This window comes from Oncorhynchus mykiss, chromosome 10, assembly GCF_057628025.1.
Source record: "Oncorhynchus mykiss isolate SJ-2025 chromosome 10, ASM5762802v1, whole genome shotgun sequence".
NCBI classification, from domain to species: Eukaryota; Metazoa; Chordata; class Actinopteri; order Salmoniformes; family Salmonidae; genus Oncorhynchus; species Oncorhynchus mykiss.
Window position 1 is genome coordinate 7,409,169 of NC_143031.1, and position 20,512 is coordinate 7,429,680.

Below are 20,512 nucleotides of genomic sequence, written 5' to 3' on the forward strand. Positions count from 1 at the left end.
CTGTAATATTAACTTGTCTACTGTAATATCAACCTGACTGATGTTTTCTGTAATATCAACCTGACTGATATCTACTGTAATATCAACTTGTCTACTGTAATTTCAACCTGACTGACGTTTACTATAATATCAACCTGACTGATGTCTACTGTAATATAAACCTTACTCCCAGCCCCAACCAATTGACAGATAGACCGACTGGGATTATAATCCAGCTCTCCTCTAGCCTTCCTTCCTTGTGGCCTGACTTCTGTACACAGTCATCTAATCCACAGAGAATCCCTCCAGCCAGAAACGTGACTCACATACAGCAGAGGGAGAGAGAGAGAGAGGAGAGAGAAGAGCGATACCTACCCCCTCAAACTGGATGTAAGTCTTAATGATTCTTTAGAAAGGAGAGTCCCTCCTCTCTTTGAATGAATATTCCTTTAAGATTATAATACACTGCTCAAGCACATTCTTAGAGTTAGGATTGAGAGAGTCCTTGTGAACCCGTATTTACTAAACACCTCAGAGTGCTGATCTAGTATCAGGTATCCCCTCTTCCATTATGACAAGGCAAAACTGAATCATTATCAACATTCCTACTCTGAAGTCCAGCAGAGGGCTGTCATGACTGTCCACGAGAATCCAAATCGGTCAGATCAGGTTTGCAATTAATAACTTCAATCAGACCCCCTCTCACCCTAAAGGTGGAATGAAAGAACTAGTGGGGGTTAACAACTCACATCCTGTTGTAAAATCAAAGGAGAAGATTCAGCCCTACGCTCTCAAGATTCACCAAAGAAATGTGCTTTGTTTCAACTGACTTTATCCCGCTGAAGCTCTAACACATTCAAAAACAAATACTGGAACAATATTTATAACACAGAACATGGGGAATGGTCACTCTATAGAACACTAATGTAATTTTGTTCGTTATTTTGTGATGTCATTAAAAATATCATAAAGGAAATACTGTAACTTGGAAAGTATACCCACTCCATATATGAAGTTTCCAGACTCTGCGTTGTGCATGTAATATGAAAAATTAGGAAAGTGTTTTTGTTAAGAGAGGGAGGTGACTTGAGAAGCTATAAGAGAACTTATAGTAGTTATTGCCCGGAGGGAGGTTAGGGAGCGTACCAGCATGCCGGAAATGCCCATTTCGAGCAAACTGATGATGATGTGTAAAAAAAAAATAAAAAATAGACCAGAAAAACATGCACTCACTTGTACGGCTGATTAGCTTTTCTAAGTAAAGTGTCTTCGAAAGTGAATTTAAGTAGGACCATCCTGTTACTCTGCTCAAACCATCGTATTACGCTACTCTCATCGCTCCCTCTGGGGAACCACCGATATGGTTGGCTAGATGACCAAGTGCGCCGACAGAGATGGCCGCCTCGCTTTGCGTTCCTAGGAAACTATGCAGTATTTGTTTTTTCCCCGTGTTATTCCTTACATTGGTACCCCAGGTAATCTAAGGTTTTATTACATACAGTCGGAAAGAACTACTGAATATAAGAGCAACGCCAACTCACCATCAGTACGACCAGGAATATGACTTTCGCGAAGCGGATCCTGTGTTCTGCCTTCCACCCAGGACAACGGAAAGGATCCCAGCCTGCGACCCGAAACAACGACGTCGTAAAAGAGGAAAACAAAGTGGTCTTCTGGTCAGGCTCCGGAGACGGGCACATCGCGCACCACTCCCTAGCATACTACTCGCTAATGTCCAGTCTCTTGACAACAAGGTTGATGAAATCAGAAGAGCATTCCAGAGAGACATCAGAGACTGTAACGTTCTTTGCTACACGGAAACATGGCTCACTCGAGAGACGCTAACGGAATCGGTGCAGCCAGCTGGTTTCTTCACGCATCGCGCCGACAGAAACTAACATCTTTCTGGTAAGAAGAGGGGCGGGGGCGTATGCCTTATGATTAACGAGACGTGGTGTGATGACAACAACATACAGGAACTCAAGTCCTTCTGTTCACCTGATTTAGAATCCCTCACAATCAAATGTCGAACGCATTATCTACCAAGGGAATTCTCTTCGATTATAATCACAGCCGTATATATTCCCCCCCAAGCAGACACATCGATGGCCCTGAACAAACTTTATTTGTCTCTTTGCAAACTGGAAATCACATATCCATAACCACATTAATTGTAGCTGGGGATTTTAACAAGGCTAATCTGAAAACAAGACTCCCTAAATTGTATCAGCATATCGATTGCGCAACCAGGGCTGGTAAAACCTTGGATCATTGCTATTCTATCTTCCATGATGCATACAAGGGCACTCCCCCGCCCTCCTTTCGGAAAAGTTGACCACGACTCCATTTTGTTGCTCCCTGCCTACAGACAGAAACTAAAACAAGAAGCTCCCACGCTCAGGTCTGTTCAACGCTGGTCCGACCAATCTGATTCCGCGCCTCAAGACTGCTTCGATCACGTGGACTGGGATATGTTCCGCATTGCTTCCAACAACAACATTGACGAATACGCTGATTCGGTGAGCGAGTTCATTAGAAAGTGCATTGACGATGTTGTTCCCATAGCAACAATTAAAACATTCCCAAACCAGAAACCGTGGATTATTGGCAGCATTCCCGTGAAACAAAGCGCGAACCACTGCTTTTAACCAGGGCAAGGTGACCGGAAACATGACCGAATACAAACAGTGTAGCTATTCCCTCTGCAAGGCAATCAAACAAGCTAAGCGTTGTTATAGAGACAAAGTAGAGTCGCAATTCAACGGCTCAGACACAAGAGGTATGTGACAGGGTCTACAGTCAATCACAGACAACAAAAAAAGAAAACCAGCCCGGTCGCAGACCAGGATGGCTTGCTCCCGAAGACAGACTAAATAACTTTTTTGCCCGCTTTGAGGACAATACAGTGCCACTAACACGGCCTGCAACCAAAACCTGAGGACTCTCCTTCACTGCAGCCGACGTGAGTAAAACATTTAGGTCCAGATGGCACCCCCAGCAGCGTCCTCAGAGCACGCGCAGACCAGCTGGCTGGTGTGTTTACGGACATATTCAATCAATCCTTATCCCAGTCTGCTGTTCCCACATGCTTCAAGAGGGCCACCATTGCCCGTTCCCAAGAAAGCTAAGGTAACTGAGCTAAACGACTACCACCCCGTAGCACTCACTTCCGTCATCATGAAGTGCTTTGAGAGACTAGTCAAGGACCATATATCCTCCACCCTACCTGACACCCTAGACCCACTCCAATTTGCTTACCGCCCAAATAGGTCCACAGGCGACGCAATCACAACCACACCTCACACTGCCCTAACCCATCTGGACAAGAGGAATACCTATGTGAGAATGCTGTTCATCGACTACAGCTCAGCATTTAACACCATAGTACCCTCCAAACTCATCATCAAGCTCGAGACCCTGGGTCTCGACCCCACCATGTGCAACTGGGTACTGGACTTCCTGACGGGCCGCCCCCAGGTGGTGAGGGTAGGTAACAACATCTCCACCCCGCTGATCCTCAACACTGGGGCCCCACAAGGGTGCGTTCTGAGCCCTCTCCTGTACTCCCTGTTCACCCATGACTGCGTGGTCATGCACGCCTCCAACTCAATCATCAAGTTTGTGGACGACACTACAGTGGTAGGCTTGATTACCAACAACAACGAGACGGCATACAGGGAGGAGGTGAGGGCCCACGGAGTGTGGTGTCAGGAAAATAACCTCACACTCAACGTCAACAAAACAAAGGAGATGATTGTGGACTTCAGGAAACAGCAGAGGGAGCACCCCGCTATCCACATCGACGGGACAGTAGTGGAGAGGGTAGTACGTTTTAAGTTCCTCGGCGTACACATCACGGACAAACTGAATTGGTCCACCCACACAGACAGCGTCGTGAAGAAGGCGCAGCAGCGTCGTGAAGAAAGCGCAGCAGCGCCTCTTCAACCTCAGGAGGCTGAAGAAATTTGGCTTGTCACCAAAAGCACTAATAAACTTCTACAGATGCACAATCGAGAGCATCCTGTCGGGCTGTATCACCGCCCGGTACGGAAACTGCTCCGCCCACAACCGTAAGGCTCTCCAGAGGGTAGTGAGGTCTTCACAACGCATCACCAGGGGCAAACTACCTGCCCTCCAGGACACCTACACCACCCGATGTCACAAGAAGGCCATAAAGATCATCAAGGACAACAACCACCTGAGCCACTGCCTGTTCACCCCGCTATCATCCACAAGGCGAGGTCAGTACAGGTGCATCAAAGCAGGGACCGAGAGACTGAAAAACAGCTTATCTCAAGGCCATCAGACTGTTAATTAAACAGCCACCACTAACATTGAGTGGCTGCTGCCAACACACTGACTCAACTCCAGCCACTTTAATAATGGAAATTGATGTCAAAATATATCACTAGCCACTTTAAACAATGCTACTTAATATAATGTTTACATACCCTACATTACTCATCTCATATGTATATACTGTACTCGATACCATCTACTGCATCTTGCCTATGCTGTTCTGTACCATCACTCATTCATATATCCTTATGTACATATTCTTTATCTCTTTACACTTGTGTGTATAAGGTAGTAGTTTTGGAATTGTTAGGTTAGGTTAAATTACTCGTTGGTTATTACTGCATTGTCGAAACTAGAAACACAAACATTTCGCTACACTTGCATTAACATCTGCTAACCATGTGTATGTGACAAATAAAATTTGATTTGATTTAGTCTATCTTCAAAAAAGCATCTTCAAGAGCAAATGGAAGGAAAATCAACTCTGTAGTTCTGTTCAGGACTACATGATATCACCGGATACCGGACAACTACGAAGAAGGACAACAGTAGAAGAGTTGTTGGAACCAATCAAATCCATACAAACTTTCCCCGAAAAGGCCCAACAACCCTTTTCAAGGCTGTCGCCGGCGGACCCAGGCATTTCACGTTGATGATTTCTTTCTCAAAACAGGCAGCGGTTTGTTTGCAAAGTATATGGTTACTGAAGGTGAGAGTAGTTTCTGAATGTACCAATGCTAAGGGTCTCTGTCCCTTTCCATCTCTTCTTTAACAAACAGCCATGTTGTAGTCATTCCGAGAGGGACGTTAATAACCGGTGCGGAGTGTGTGTGTGTTTATCCCGTGTTCCCATTTAATTAGCTTGTAAATAAATATTTAAACCAATTTGGGTAGTACTGAATCATAAGTAAGGCTGGGGTTTTTGCAGATGCAAAAGGTGGTTACGACTGTTCAGAATGATAATATGATACGAGGTTATGATTAATAAGTTGACTGTTTATAGATGTGATAGGTAAAGACCTTTTAGAGTTTAATTCAGGAGATGGTGACTCTTTAAATAACTGCTCTTGTGGTGCCCCAAATCTTAATGAGTTAATTGTTACATGATTAATTTAAAATCGGGTAACAATTCAACATAGTTACTTAAGTCGATAAATAACAGTCTTCAGATTAATGTTAAAGTCATGATAGGGCTATGGTTGGGGACTTAGTGTGGGGGGGAGTGGATCTGGAGCTGGAGGACATGGGGGGAGTGGATCTGGAGCTGGAGGACATGGGGGGAGTGGATTTCGAGCTGGAGGACATGGGGGGAGTGGATCTGGAGCTGGAGGACATGGGGGGAGTGGATCTGGAGCTGGAGGACATTAGTGTCATATCCTTGTCACCCCGGCTTCAGCGGGTTAAGAGTCAGGAATCAGGTGTCTAATTGTATCTACTTATCTACTGCTGTAGCTGGGCTAGTGCAGCCGAGGCCACGTCTCAGTAACAAGATCAGGGGCAGGTGATCTGAACCCCCCCCCCCCCCCCCTCTTTGTTATTTACTATTTATTTCTGCAACAACGTCCTCATTCATCACAAATTGTAAGCAAGCTAGTTACAGTGCCTCCTAAAGAAATGATTGACATGGGGAAAAATAGGGTATGCTATCAGCTGATCATTGATGTGGATAATTTATGTAAATCTGCTAGTTACTTAGCTCAATCATTTTTTTTTTCAAGGGCACTTGGTGAGTGGGAGGGCAAAGGGGGGGAAGGTGCTCGGGTACAGGTAGGACTCCTATCTGTGCACGTGCCTGAACAGGATCAAACTAAAGACCAGCCGGTGCAATGTGAAGAAGAAAACCTCTCCGAAGTGACTGCTTAGATCTCCTTGAAGAGACTGCTCAGTGCTGCTAGCCATTTGCTATGAGACCACACAATACATCAGGCAGGTAACATAACTATATTTGGGATCATATCCCTCATTATTAGGGTTAGTATGAGTTGAAATCCTTTCAAGGAAGATCAGGACTGGTAAAGAACACTTACTAGAATAGAATGTTAGAAAACTGTCTGTCAATTCACCTAAGCCCAGTCCATTGTTGCAGGTCAGTGCGGCAGTGATAGCAGGCCGGTCCCCTGAGTTCAGATAGGCATGTATAAATGAGGGATTTTGAGTGTTTGCCCACAATGCTGAGGTTCAGAAATCAGAGCCACAGATTATCAGAGTTATCAGGCAGTGTGTCATACAGGTTTTTATTTACGAACTCTATTTTATCAATGTACCAATCGGGCTTCAGGAAGAAGCATACCACAATTACAGCAGCCATGAAGGTTTTAAATGATATCACTGAAGCCATTGACAAAAAACAGCACTGTGTCTCACTTTTTATTGATCTCTCTAAGGCTTTTGATACAGTTGATCATGCTATACTAAGGCAGAGATTGTCGAGTGAAGGTCTTTCGGAGCATGCAGTTGCATGGTTTACTAACTATCTGTCTGATAGAACTCAGTGCACTCAATTTGATGGGCTTATGTCTGTTAAATTGTCTGTCTTGAATGGTGTGCCCCAAGGCTCTGTATTTGGTCCTCTCTTATTCACTATTTATATAAATGATTTAGACAAAAATGTCCAAAATGCACAACTTCATTTTTATGCTGATGATACTGTTATTTACTGTTGTGCCTCGTCTCTTACAAAAGCTTTCCAGAACTTGCAAACTGCTTTTTATACTGTTCAACATACCTTGTGTCAATTGAAGCTTATCCTCAATACTGACAAACCTAAACTAATGGTGTTTTCTAATGCAAGAAATAGAGATTGAGATTGAGGTTGTAACATATAAATATCTTGGAATTTTAATTGATGACGGCCTCTATTTTAAATTGCATATTCAACAACTTACAAAAAAATTTAAGCTGAAATTGGGATTTTTTTACCAGCTACATTTATGCTTTTACTAGACTATGGGGATATTTTATATATGAATGCTTCCGCTCAGTGTTTGATATCAATTGACACTCTTTACCATGGCACTTTGAGATTTATTTTAAACTGCAAAACCCTTACGCACCACTGCACTTTGCATACCGGGGTTGGCTGGCCTTCTCTAGTCACTCGTAGGCTCAGTCACTGGTATACTTTTATTTACAAAGCCATTTTGGGTTTACTACCTTTTTATTTGTGCATTTTTATTGTTCAGAAATGTGGTGGGTCGTCTCTTCGTTCGCTGGACTTTATCCTGCAAACTGTTCCAAATGTCAGAACTGAATTTGGTAAAAGGGCTTTTATGTCCTCTGCGCCATCGTCTTGGAACACCTTACAAAATACTTTTAAACTGGAAGATCTTGTCCCGATTGGTGTTTTTAAATCACTGATGAAGGATTTTGAGGCTGATTCCCTGACCTGTCAATGTCTTTAATTTGCTGTTTTATACTCTTTTAAACGATGTTTCATAATGCCTCATGTGTAGAGTGAATCTCATATAACAAGCAAAAATAGACCCAATGAGCCTAATTTATTAATCAAATTAGTCACATTTTGTAACAGAACAGTCAAATATGTGGACTATTTTGTAGTTGAAAAGTACATAGTGATACATAGTATTTTGTAATGTGAACAGTCAATGTTGCACAGCTCTATTTAGGCAGCCAAATGTCTTGCTGTGTGTAATCCTGTACTGTTTTTGTGTTTTCAGCAGCGCCCCATGCTGACAATGACCTACCACTGAGAGCCCAGTCAGGTGATCTGAGGGTGGCCCTGTGTCACCTGCTCTAATGACCTATCACTGAGAGCCCAGCCAGGTGATCTGAGGGTGGCCCTGTGTCACCTGCTCTAATGACCTATCACTGTCACAGCCAGGTCACAGCAACGTGTACTCATCATCACATCCTTTACACCTCTCCTTCATGGACATTTCGTTTTTTAGACAAAAGCAAATGGTTTTTATTGGAATATACGGATGTGGTGCAAAGAGGAAGACATGCAGACGGGACCTCACTGGAACTGTCACACACTCTGGCCTTTTCACACTATCGTGTTGACCCGAACCATACTAAACCATGCCGAACCATACCGAGCCATACCGAGCCATACTGGACCATACTGAACCATACCGAGGCATGCTGAACCATACCGAACCATACCGAGCCATGCTGAACCATACCGAACCATACTGGACCATACTATACTATACCATACTGAACCATACCGAGCCATACTATACTAAACCATACCGGACCATACTATACTAAACCATACCGGACCATACTGAACCATACTATACTAAACCATACCGGACCATACTGAACCATACTATACTAAACCATACCGGGCCATACTGAACCATACTATACTAAACCATACCGGACCATACTATACTAAACCATACCGGACCATACTGAACCATACTATACTAAACCATACCGGACCATACTATACTAAACCATACCGGACCATACTGAACCATACTATACTAAACCATACCGGACCATACTATACTAAACCATACCGGACCATACTGAACCATACTATACTAAACCATACCGGACCATACTATACTAAACCATACCGGACCATACTGAACCATACTATACTAAACCATACCGGACCATACTGAACCATACTATACTAAACCATACCGGACCATACTATACTAAACCATACCGGACCATACTGAACCATACTATACTAAACCATACCGGACCATACTATACTAAACCATACCGGACCATACTGAACCATACTATACTAAACCATACCGGACCATACTGAACCATACTATACTAAACCATACCGGACCATACTGAACCATACTATACTAAACCATACCGAACCATACCGAGCCATACCGAACCATACCGGACCATACTGAACCATACCGAACCATACCGGACCATACTGAACCATACTATACTATACTATACCAAACCATACCGGACCATACTGAACCATACCGAACCATACCGAACCATACCGGACCATACCGAACCATACTATACTATACCAAACCATACCGGACCATACTGAACCATTCCAAACCATACTGAACCATACCGGACCATACCGAACCATACTATACTATACCAAACCATACCGGACCATACTGAACCATACCAAACCATACTGAACCATACCGAACCATACCGAACCATACTATACTATACCGAACCATACCGAGCCATACTGAACCATACCGGACTATACCATACTGAACCATACCGAGCCATACTATACTATACCATACCGAGCCATGCTGAACCATACCGAACCATACTGAACCGTACCGAACCATACCGAACCATGCAGAGCCATACCGAACCATACCGAGCCATACTGAACCATACCGAGCCATACTGAACCATACCGAACCATACTATACTATACCATACCGAACCATACCGAGCCATACTGAACCATACCGAACCATACCGGACCATACTGAACCATACTATACTATACTATACCAAACCATACCGGACCATGCTGAACCATACCGAACCATACCGAACCGTACCGTACCGAACCATACCAAACCATACTGAACCTACACTGAACCATGTTGAACCTATACTGAACGTATACTGTGCTTGCTCAAACCATACAGAACCATACACTGAGTATAACAAACATGAGGAACACCTTCCTAATATTGAGTTGTGCCCCCACCCTTTGCCTTCAGAACAGCCTCAAATCGTTGGGGCATGGACTCTACCAAGGTGTCGAATTGCATTCCACAGGGATGCTGACCCATGTTGACTCCAATGCTTCCCACAGTTGTTGTTGGCTGTTGTTTGGGTGGTGAACCGTTCTTGATATACAAGGGAAACTGTTGAGCGTGGCACCTACTACCACACCCCCGTTCAAAGGCATTTACATATTTTGTCTTTCCCAACACCCTCTGAATGACACACATACCCAATTCATGTCTCAATTGTCTCAAGGCTTAAAAATCCTTCTTTAACCCGTCTCCTCCCCCTTCATCTACACTGATTGAAGTGGATTTAATAACAAGTGAGATCCATCAATAAGGGATCATAGCTTTCACCTGGATTCACCTGGTCAGTCTGTCACGGTGTTTTTAATGTTCTGTATACTGTCACGCCCTGACCTTAGAGAGACGTTTTATTTCTCTATTTGGTGAGGTCAGGGTGTGATGTGGGGTGGGCATTCTATGTTTTGTATTTCTGTGTGTTTGGCCGAGTGTGGTTCCCGATCAGAGGCAGCTGTCTATCGTTGTCTCTGATTGGGAATCATACTTAGGCAGCCTGTTTTGCCACCTTAGTTGTGGGTAGTTGTCTTTGTCTTTATAGTGGCCTGTATATCCGAAGTCAGCATCACGGTCGTTTCCTTATTCTTTTTTTTGTTTTTGTTTGTTTTGCGACATTTATATATAATAAAAGACATGTACGCTCACCATGCTTGCACCTTGGTCCGGTCATTTCCACCCTGACGACGATCGTGACGACATACTCTGTATATGAATGACTGTTTCTTTGTAACTAAGGTAACTGCAACGGCTTTGCTACAGTGGCAGGAAGGAAAAGTACTGCTGCGACACATAGTTTAATACGTTTGTTTTTATCCCGATTTTGTTCTTTATTTAGACAGCGAGGGGAAAACAAATGAGGTAGTTTATTAAAAGGACAGAATTGTGCGGACCTGTGGGTCAGAGAGAAGCTCGGCAGTTCTACCACTCAATTAAACTCCGCCAGTACGTTTCAGTTGTATTTTATCATTGTTTGGTGGTAACAAAGCAGGAAGTCTTCACATAATGACCATGTAATCAAGGTATGAAATTGTTATTTTCAAATACAATCTATTTTTGAGCTTAGTTGTGGTCAATTTGCAGTGTACAAATTATTATAATTTTGTTCAGGACCCCCCCCCCCCCCCCCCCGACCATCCGCTCAGACAAAAATTGGTCCGCGGCTATATCCCAGTTGTCTACCCCTGCTCTACTCCATGATGATGTTTACTACCCTATCAACAAGCTCTACTACATGATTATGTCTACTTTACTACCAACAAGCTCTACTCCATGATGTTTACTATACTACCAACAAGCTCTACTCCATGATTATGTCTATTATACTACCAACAAGCTCTACTCCATGAGGATTTGTACTACACTACCAACAAGCTCTACTCCATGAGGATTTGTGCTATACTACCAACAAGCTCTACTCCATGAGGATTTGTACTACACCACCAACAAGCTCTACTCCATGAGGATTTGTACTACACTACCAACAAGCTCTACTCCATGATTATGTCTATTATACTACCAACAAGCTCTACTCCATGAGGATTTGTACTATACTACCAACAAGCTCTACTCCATGAGGATTTGTACTATACTACCAACAAGCTCTACTCCATGAGGATTTGTACTACACCACCAACAAGCTCTACTCCATGAGGATTTGTACTACACTACCAACAAGCTCTACTCCATGAGGATTTGTACTACACCACCAACAAGCTCTACTCCATGAGGATTTGTACTACACTACCAACAAGCTCTACTCCATGAGGATTTGTACTACACTACCAACAAGCTCTACTCCATGAGGATTTGTACTACACTACCAACAAGCTCTACTCCATGAGGATTTGTACTACACTACCAACAAGCTCTACTCCATGATGATTTGTACTACACTACCAACAAGCTCTACTCCATGAGGATTTGTACTACACTACCAACAAGCTCTACTCCATGAGGATTTGTACTACACTACCAACAAGCTCTACTCCATGATGATTTGTACTACACTACCAACAAGCTCTACTCCATGAGGATTTGTACTACACTACCAACAAGCTCTACTCCATGATGATTTGTACTACACTACCAACAAGCTCTACTCCATGATGATTTGTACTACACTACCAACAAGCTCTACTCCATGAGGATTTGTACTACACTACCAACAAGCTCTACTCCATGAGGATTTGCACTACACTACCAACACCAGGTCTTGACAACCATCTGGACCCCTCACACCAAACCAGACACAGAATAAGAAATAAGCTGAACTGATTAAACCAGTAGTTTATGATATTAATGATGTCTTAGTTGATTAACTGCTCAAAAATACCTAGTTCATAGCTACTGAGTAACTTAACTACACAATATAGCCTACCTTCTAGCCTGGGTCCATGCTTCCTAAAGCATGATGGGAACTAGGCCAACACACAATATAGCCTACCTTCTAGCCTGGGTCCATGCGTCCTAAAGCATGATGGGAACTAGGCCAACACACAATATAGCCTACCTTCTAGCCTGGGTCCATGCGTCCTAAAGCATGATGGGAACTAGGCCAACACACAATATAGCCTACCTTCTAGCCTGGTTCCATGCTTCCTAAAGCATGATGGGAACTAGGCCAACACACAATATAGCCTACCTTCTAGCCTGGGTCCATGCTTCCTGAAGCATGATGGGAACTAGGCCAACACACAATATAGCCTACCTTCTAGCCTGGGTCCATGCTTCCTAAAGCATGATGGGAACTAGGCCAACACACAATATAGCCTACCTTCTAGCCTGGGTCCATGCTTCCTAAAGCATGATGGGAACTAGGCCAACACACAATATAGCCTACCTTCTAGCCTGGGTCCATGCGTCCTAAAGCATGATGGGAACTAGGCCAACACACAATATAGCCTACCTTCTAGCCTGGGTCCATGCGTCCTAAAGCATGATGGGAACTAGGCCAACACACAATATAGCCTACCTTCTAGCCTGGGTCCATGCGTCCTAAAGCATGATGGGAACTAGGCCAACACACAATATAGCCTACCTTCTAGCCTGGGTCCATGCGTCCTAAAGCATGATGGGAACTAGGCCAACACACATATGACCTGGACAATGCAACACAAGGCTAAACAGAGGGCGTAAACACGACACACAAAGCCTGATTTATACCTCGACTACAACTTACTTAAGCACACATGGCCTATAGCCAAAGCATGGCTCACGCTTACTATAGCACATATACCTATCATTGACACGAGGCCAGGTTCATGCTTCCTCAAGCACCCTACACATTCTATAGGTGTAGAGCCTATAGACAAGGCCAGGCCCTTGCTTCCTCAAGCTCATACCCTACACATACCATGGGTTTAGGTCCTATAGGTCTTGCTTATTGCAGCAGTGTCACATCCCATTCAGTCAGTGGAGCCCGGGGGGCATGGACAGGAAGCCTTAAGCACATTGGTATAATCCCTGCGGTGGACTACTGAAACCACTAACTGGGTCATTTCTTTTAAAAGCACCTTAATGGATTGGCCTGGTTACTGGTTTGGTGTTCAGTTTTAATACAATTACATAGCATCGTCGGTGCTATACTGATATCATCACGCTGCTCTGTCCCCAGTCCTGACCTGGCGGTCACTAAGTCACTGACAATATGCTGCTCTGTCCCCAGTCCTGACCTGGCGGTCACTAAGTCACTGACAATACGCTGCTCTGTCCCCAGTCCTGACCTGGCGGTCACTAAGTCACTGACAATATGCTGCTCTGTCCCCAGTCCTGACCTGGCGGTCACTAAGTCACTGACAATATGCTGCCATGTCTCCAGTCCTGGTGGTCACTAAGTCACAGACAATATGCTGCTCTGTCCCCAGTCCTGACCTGGCGGTCACTAAGTCACTGGCAATATGCTGCTCTGTCCCCAGTAATGGCGGTCACTAAGTCACTGACAATATGCTGCTATGTCCCCAGTCCTGACCTGGCGGTCACTAAGTCACTGACAATATGCTGCTATGTCCCCAGTCCTGGTGGTCACTAAGTCACTGACCATATGCTGCTATGTCCCCAGTCCTGGTGGTCACTAAGTCACTGACAATATGCTGCTATGTCCCCAGTCTTGGTGGTCACTAAGTCACAGACAATACGCTGCTATGTCCCCAGTAATGGCGGTCACTATGTCACAGACAATATGCTGCTATGTCCCCAGTCCTGGTGGTCACTAAGTCACTGATATTATGCTGCTATGTCCCCAGTCCTGGCCTGGCGGTAACTAAGTCAACAGTTACAAAATAGGTTTTGGGGACAGGTGTCAACGTAACTCGACTAGTAGATCTCTGCTCACGCCCCTTCAGCTTGCAGGCGAGTGTTATGGCACCTCCGTAAACCGGGTGGGAGTTACAATGTTGGATTTAGTGAAATGAATATTGAAAATTAATAACGATTTCAGATCGGCAGGAGAAATCCAATTAGTTGGGACTCATCGTGCAATAACAACAATATGGACAACACAACAGAGCAGCTAAACTGATGCAGCAGTCTACAGTCAGAGCAGCTAAACTGATGCTGAAGTCTACAGTCAGAGCAGCTAAACTGATGCTGAAGTCTACAGTCAGAGCAGCCAAACTGATGCAGCAGTCTACAGTCAGAGCAGCTAAACTGATGCTGAAGTCTACGGTCAGAGCAGCTAAACTGATGCTGAAGTCTACAGTCAGAGCAGCTAAACTGATGCTGAAGTCTACGGTCAGAGCAGCTAAACTGATGCTGAAGTCTACAGTCAGAGCAGCTAAACTGATGCTGAAGTCTACAGTCAGAGCAGCTAAACTGATGCTGAAGTCTACAGTCAGAGCAGCTAAACTGATGCTGAAGTCTACGGTCAGAGCAGCTAAACTGATGCTGCAGTCTGTGGTCATCGTTACCTCTGACCATAATAACACAACACATCTGGATACCCTAAACCTTAACTAACTACAGTCCTTAGTGTTAGGGCTATATTAATATCCTGTATAGCCTAGCCACAGTCCTACAGTCCTTAGTGTTATATTAATATCCTGTATAGCCTAGCCACAGTCCTACAGTCCTTAGTGTTGTATTAATATCCTGTATAGCCTAGCCACAGTCCTACAGTCCTTAGTGTCATGATAATATCCTATTTAGCCTAGCCACAGTCCTACAGTCCTTAGTGTTAGTGTTATATTAATATCCTGTATAGCCTAGCCACAGTCCTACAGTCCTTAGTGTTATATTAATGTCCTGTATAGCCTAGCCACAGTCCTACAGTCCTTAGTGTTATATTAATGTCCTGTATAGCCTAGCCACAGTCCTACAGTCCATAGTGTTATATTCAAATCCTGTATAGCCTAGCCACAGTCCTACAGTCCATAGTGTTATATTAATATCATGTATAGCCTAGCCACAGTCCTACAGTCCATAAGGGGTATAGCCCAAGATTAACCGCACACACACAGAGCCACTGGGACCTAAACACACCAAAACAAACCCTCACTAAATACAACCTACCCCTTTCCAGTGATCTGTGGCAACGTCAAGATATCCCCAGCCCCCAATTATCCAGAGCAGGATGAGACAGGGCAAGGCAGGGCAAAGCAGCCAGGAAAGTCTTTGGTTGGAGAGTCGGCAGGAGTCTTAACATTACCTACCATCCAAAACCCTCTCACCGCTACCACGGCAACAGAGAGAGGATTACTGGACTGTACCATTCTGTTGCTAGAGAGGGAATTAGAGTGCACAGCCATACAACATGGCCCCTTTCTGTGGCATCCGTGTGTGTGTGTGTGTGTGTGTGTGTGTGTGTGTGTGTGTGTGTGTGTGTGTGTGTGTGTGTGTGTGTGTGTGTGTGTGTGTGTGTGTGTCATTCTCTGTGTGTGTGTGTCCCACAAATTACAGATTACCACAACCAGAATTCTCATCTAAGCTGCAAAGAGAGAAGTGAATTTTAACTCAGAAACTTTATGTACAATTCTAAATACAATTTATCATTATTATTATTATTATTATTATTATTTTTGTCCCCTTTTTTTGATGTCTCATTGCTCCAACTCCCCAAAGGGCTCGGGAGAGGCGAAGGTGGAGTCATGCATCCTCCAAAACGTGACCCGCCTAACCGCGCTCCTTAACACCCGCCAGCCAGCCGCATCAATGTGTTGGAGGAAACACCGTTCGACTGGCAACCGAGGTCAGCCTGCAGGCACCCGAGGTCAGCCTGCAGGCACCCGGCCCGCCACAAGGAGTCGCTAGAGTGCGATGAGCCAAGTAAAGACCCCCGGCAAAACTCTCCCCTAAACTGGACGACGCTGGGCCAATTGTGCGTCATCCCGGGCTGGGTTGTAGCACAGCCCGGGAATGAACCCGGGGCTGTAGTAACGCCTCCAGCAGTGCGATGCATTTGCTTAGACCGCTGTGCCACTCGGGAGGCCCAATATTAATTTATTTTTAAATCAGTCTTTAAGGAAGGTGACTCTGGAGGAGGGGTCTTTAGGGGAGGTGACTCTGGAGGAGGTGTCTTTAGAGGAAGTGACTCTGGAGGTGTCTTTATAGGAGGTGACTCTCTACGGTCTTAATGAGCCTGCAACCAAAATGTGAATATTTCCAGATTTTTTTTTGTGTACCTTTATTTTACTAGGCAAGTCAGTTAAGAACAAATTCTTATTTTCAATGACGGCCTAGGAACTAGGAACAGTGGGTTAACTGCCTGTTCAGGGGCAGAACGACAGATGTGTACCTTGTCAGCTCGGGGGGTTTGAATTTGCAACCTTCTCGGTTACTAGTCCAACGCTCTAACCACTAGACTACCTACCACCCCTACACTCTAACCACTAGGCTACCTACCGCCCATACACTCTAACCACTAGGCTACGCTGCCGCCCCTGTGTGGTGTATAATGGTGTTACGTCTAGGTGTAGTGGAGTGAATGTGCGGGAAAGAATCATTTCGAAAAACTCTTTAGTCATCGGTGTTGCAGAGAGAGAGAGCCGAGGAAGCATGTGACTTGTGTCTCTTGATCTGGCCCAAATTCAAGACAGGGAATCATCTCATTATGTCCTCTGGCAGTCAGGCAGATCACTGTAGTCAGCACAGCACACATACCCATTATATAACAGCAGCTAATGCCAACGTAAACAGACACTAAGCCAAGAAAAACCCCCAGCGAACCAAATTCCAAATTAACAAATGCAAACGCACAGCACATAATCCTAACTGTCCTGCCTGACTGCGGGGCTACGATACTAAGGGCCCATCATACACCCATTCACCCCTTGTAGTGAAGACACATGACCTGGTCCTTGTCTATCAGTTAGCTTCTCAAATTTGGCCCTAAACACGGTGCGTCACATCACTGCTTGCACTGCCTTTTGGGAAACGCTACAGAACTTGCTGTACTCACTCCAGAGCAGCTGGATGGTTTAAAATCTCAACATCTGGACGGAGGAAAACTGGAGGCAAAATGTGGTGATTGGGGATAAATAGCACTTAGATGGACACTTAGATAGACAGCTGGTACTTCTAGGTTGTACATGTTTCTGGGGCTTGTAGTAATGTTTTACATAAGATTCTAATGACTGACATAAGGTGGGAATATACCATTTGAAATATTAAAAAAATAATTGGAAAATGTGGGCGTGGTTTGTGCATTTACGAGCTTTCTATTGGTTACACTGCAACAGTGAAGCTCAATCAAGCACAGCTAAAGTATTTGAAATGATTTCAAATCGTTTTTGAACCCAGGTCTGTTGATTTGAGCTTGCCATCTTATACCTCAGTCTGATGTATTGCACTTTATCATCAACAGGGGGCAGAGCACCCTATGGCTGAGAGAGAGCCAGGGGTTAGGTTTGTAGCTGGGCAGAGCAGCCTATGGCTGAGAGAGAGCCAGGGGTTAGGTTTGTAGCTGGGCAGAGCAGCCTAAGGCTGAGAGAGAGCCAGGGGTTCGTATTGTAACTGGGCAGAGCAGCCTATGGCTGAGAGAGAGCCAGCAGGGGTTAGGTTTGTAGCTGGGCAGAGCACCCTATGGCTGAGAGAGAGCCAGGGGTTAGGTTTGTAGCTGGGCAGAGCAGCCTATGGCTGAGAGAGAGCCAGGGGTTAGGTTTGTAGCTGGGCAGAGCAGCCTATGGCTGAGAGAGAGCCAGGGGTTAGGTTTGTAGCTGGGCAGAGCAGCCTATGGCTGAGAGAGAGCCAGCAGGGGTTAGGTTTGCAGCTGGGCAGAGCAGCCTATGGCTGAGAGAGAGCCAGGGGTTAGGTTTGTAGCTGGGCAGAGCAGCCTATGGCTGAGAGAGAGCCAGGGGTTAGGTTTGTAGCTGGGCAGAGCAGCCTATGGCTGAGAGAGAGCCAGGGGTTAGGTTTGTAGCTGGGCAGAGAAGCCTATGGCTGAGAGAGAGCCAGGGGTTAGGTTTGTAGCTGGGCAGAGCAGCCTATGGCTGAGAGAGAGCCAGGGGTTAGGTTTGTAGCTGGGCAGAGCAGCCTATGGCTGAGAGAGAGCCAGGGGTTAGGTTTGTAGCTGGGCAGAGCAGCCTATGGCTGAGAGAGAGCCAGCAGGGGTTAGGTTTGTAGCTGGGCAGAGCAGCCTATGGCTGAGAGAGAGCCAGGGGTTAGTATTGTAGCTGGGCAGAGCAGCCTACGGCTGAGAGAGAGCCAGGGGTTAGGTTTGTAGCTGGGCAGAGCAGCCTATGGCTGAGAGAGAGCCAGGGGTTAGGTTTGTAGCTGGGCAGAGCAGCCTATGGCTGAGAGAGAGCCAGGGGTTAGTATTGTAGCTGGGCAGAGCAGCCTATGGCTGAGAGAGAGCCAGGGGTTAGGTTTGTAGCTGAGCAGAGCAGCCTATGGCTGAGAGAGAGCCAGGGGTTAGGTTTGTAGCTGGGCAGAGCAGCCTATGGCTGAGAGAGAGCCAGGGGTTAGTATTGTAGCTGGGCAGAGCAGCCTATGGCTGAGAGAGAGCCAGAGGTTCGTATTGTAGCTGGGCAGAGCAGCCTATGGCTGAGAGAGAGCCAGGGGTTAGGTTTGTAGCTGGGCAGAGCAGCCTATGGCTGAGAGAGAGCCAGGGGTTAGGTTTGTAGCTGGGCAGAGCAGCCTATGGCTGAGAGAGAGCCAGGGGTTAGTGCTGTAGCTGGGCAGAGCAGCCTATGGCTGAGAGAGAGCCAGGGGTTAGGTTTGTAGCTGGGCAGAGCAGCCTATGGCTGAGAGAGAGCCAGGGGTTAGTATTGTAGCTGGGCAGAGCAGCCTATGGCTGAGAGAGAGCCAGGGGTTAGTGCTGTTGCTGGGCAGAGCAGCCTATGGCTGAGAGAGAGCCAGGGGTTAGTATTGTAGCTGGGCAGAGCAGCCTATGGCTGAGAGAGAGCCAGGTGTTAGGTTTGTAGCTGGGCAGAGCAGCCTATGGCTGAGAGAGAGCCAGCAGGGGTTAGGTTTGTAGCTGGGCAGAGCAGCCTATGGCTGAGAGAGAGCCAGGGGTTAGGTTTGTAGCTGGGCAGAGCAGCCTACGGCTGAGAGAGAGCCAGGGGTTAGTGCTGTAGCTGGGCAGAGCAGCCTATGGCTGAGAGAGAGCCAGGGGTTAGTGCTGTAGCTGGGCAGAGCAGCCTATGGCTGAGAGAGAGCCAGGGGTTAGGTTTGTAGCTGGGCAGAGAAGCCTATGGCTGAGAGAGAGTCAGGGGTTAGTATTGTATCTGGGCAGAGCAGCCTATGGCTGAGAGAGAGCCAGGGGTTAGGTTTGTAGCTGGGCAGAGCAGCCTATGGCTGAGAGAGAGCCAGGGGTTAGGTTTGTAACTGGGCAGAGCAGCCTATGGCTGAGAGAGAGCCAGGGGTTAGTGCTGTAGCTGGGCAGAGCAGCCTATGGCTGAGAGAGAGCCAAGGGTTAGGTTTGTAGCTGGGCAGAGCAGCCTATGGCTGAGAGAGAGCCAGGGGTTAGGTTTGTAGTTGGGCAGAGCAGCCTACGGCTGAGAGAGAGCCAGGGGTTAGTGTTGTAACTGGGCAGAGCAGCCTATGGCTGAGAGAGAGCCAGCAGGGGTTAGTATTGTAGCTGGGCAGAGCAGCCTATGGCTGAGAGAGAGCCAGGGGTTAGTATTGTAGCTGGGCAGAGCAGCCTATGGCTGAGAGAGAGCCAGGGGTTAGTATTGTAGCTGGGCAGAGCAGCCTATGGCTGAGAGAGAGCCAGAGGTTAGTGTTGTAACTGGGCAGAGCAGCCTATGGCTGACAGAGATTCAGGGGTTCGTATTGTAACTGGGCATAGCAGCCTATGGCTGACAGAGAGCCAGGGGTTAGGTTTGTAGCTGGGCAGAGCAGCCTATGGCTGAGAGAGAGCCAGGGGTTAGGTTTGTAGCTGGGCAGAGCAGCCTATGGCTGAGAGAGAGCCAGGGGTTAGTATTGTAGCTGGGCAGAGCAGCCTATGGCTGAGAGAGAACCAGGGGTTCGTACTGTAGCTGGGCAGAGCAGCCTATGGCTGAGAGAGAGCCAGGGGTTCGTATTGTAGCTGGGCAGAGCAGCCTATTGCTTAG

The 20,512-nt window shown here is 46.1% G+C and overlaps 1 protein-coding gene across 1 annotated transcript in view; it reads right to left on the reverse strand.

The window, feature by feature from the left end:
- The window catches only part of LOC110533297 (RIMS-binding protein 2), a 224,743-nt gene that overhangs the window by 101,740 nt on the left and 102,491 nt on the right, over nt 1-20,512 (reverse strand). The gene's annotated exons all lie outside the window — the stretch shown is intronic.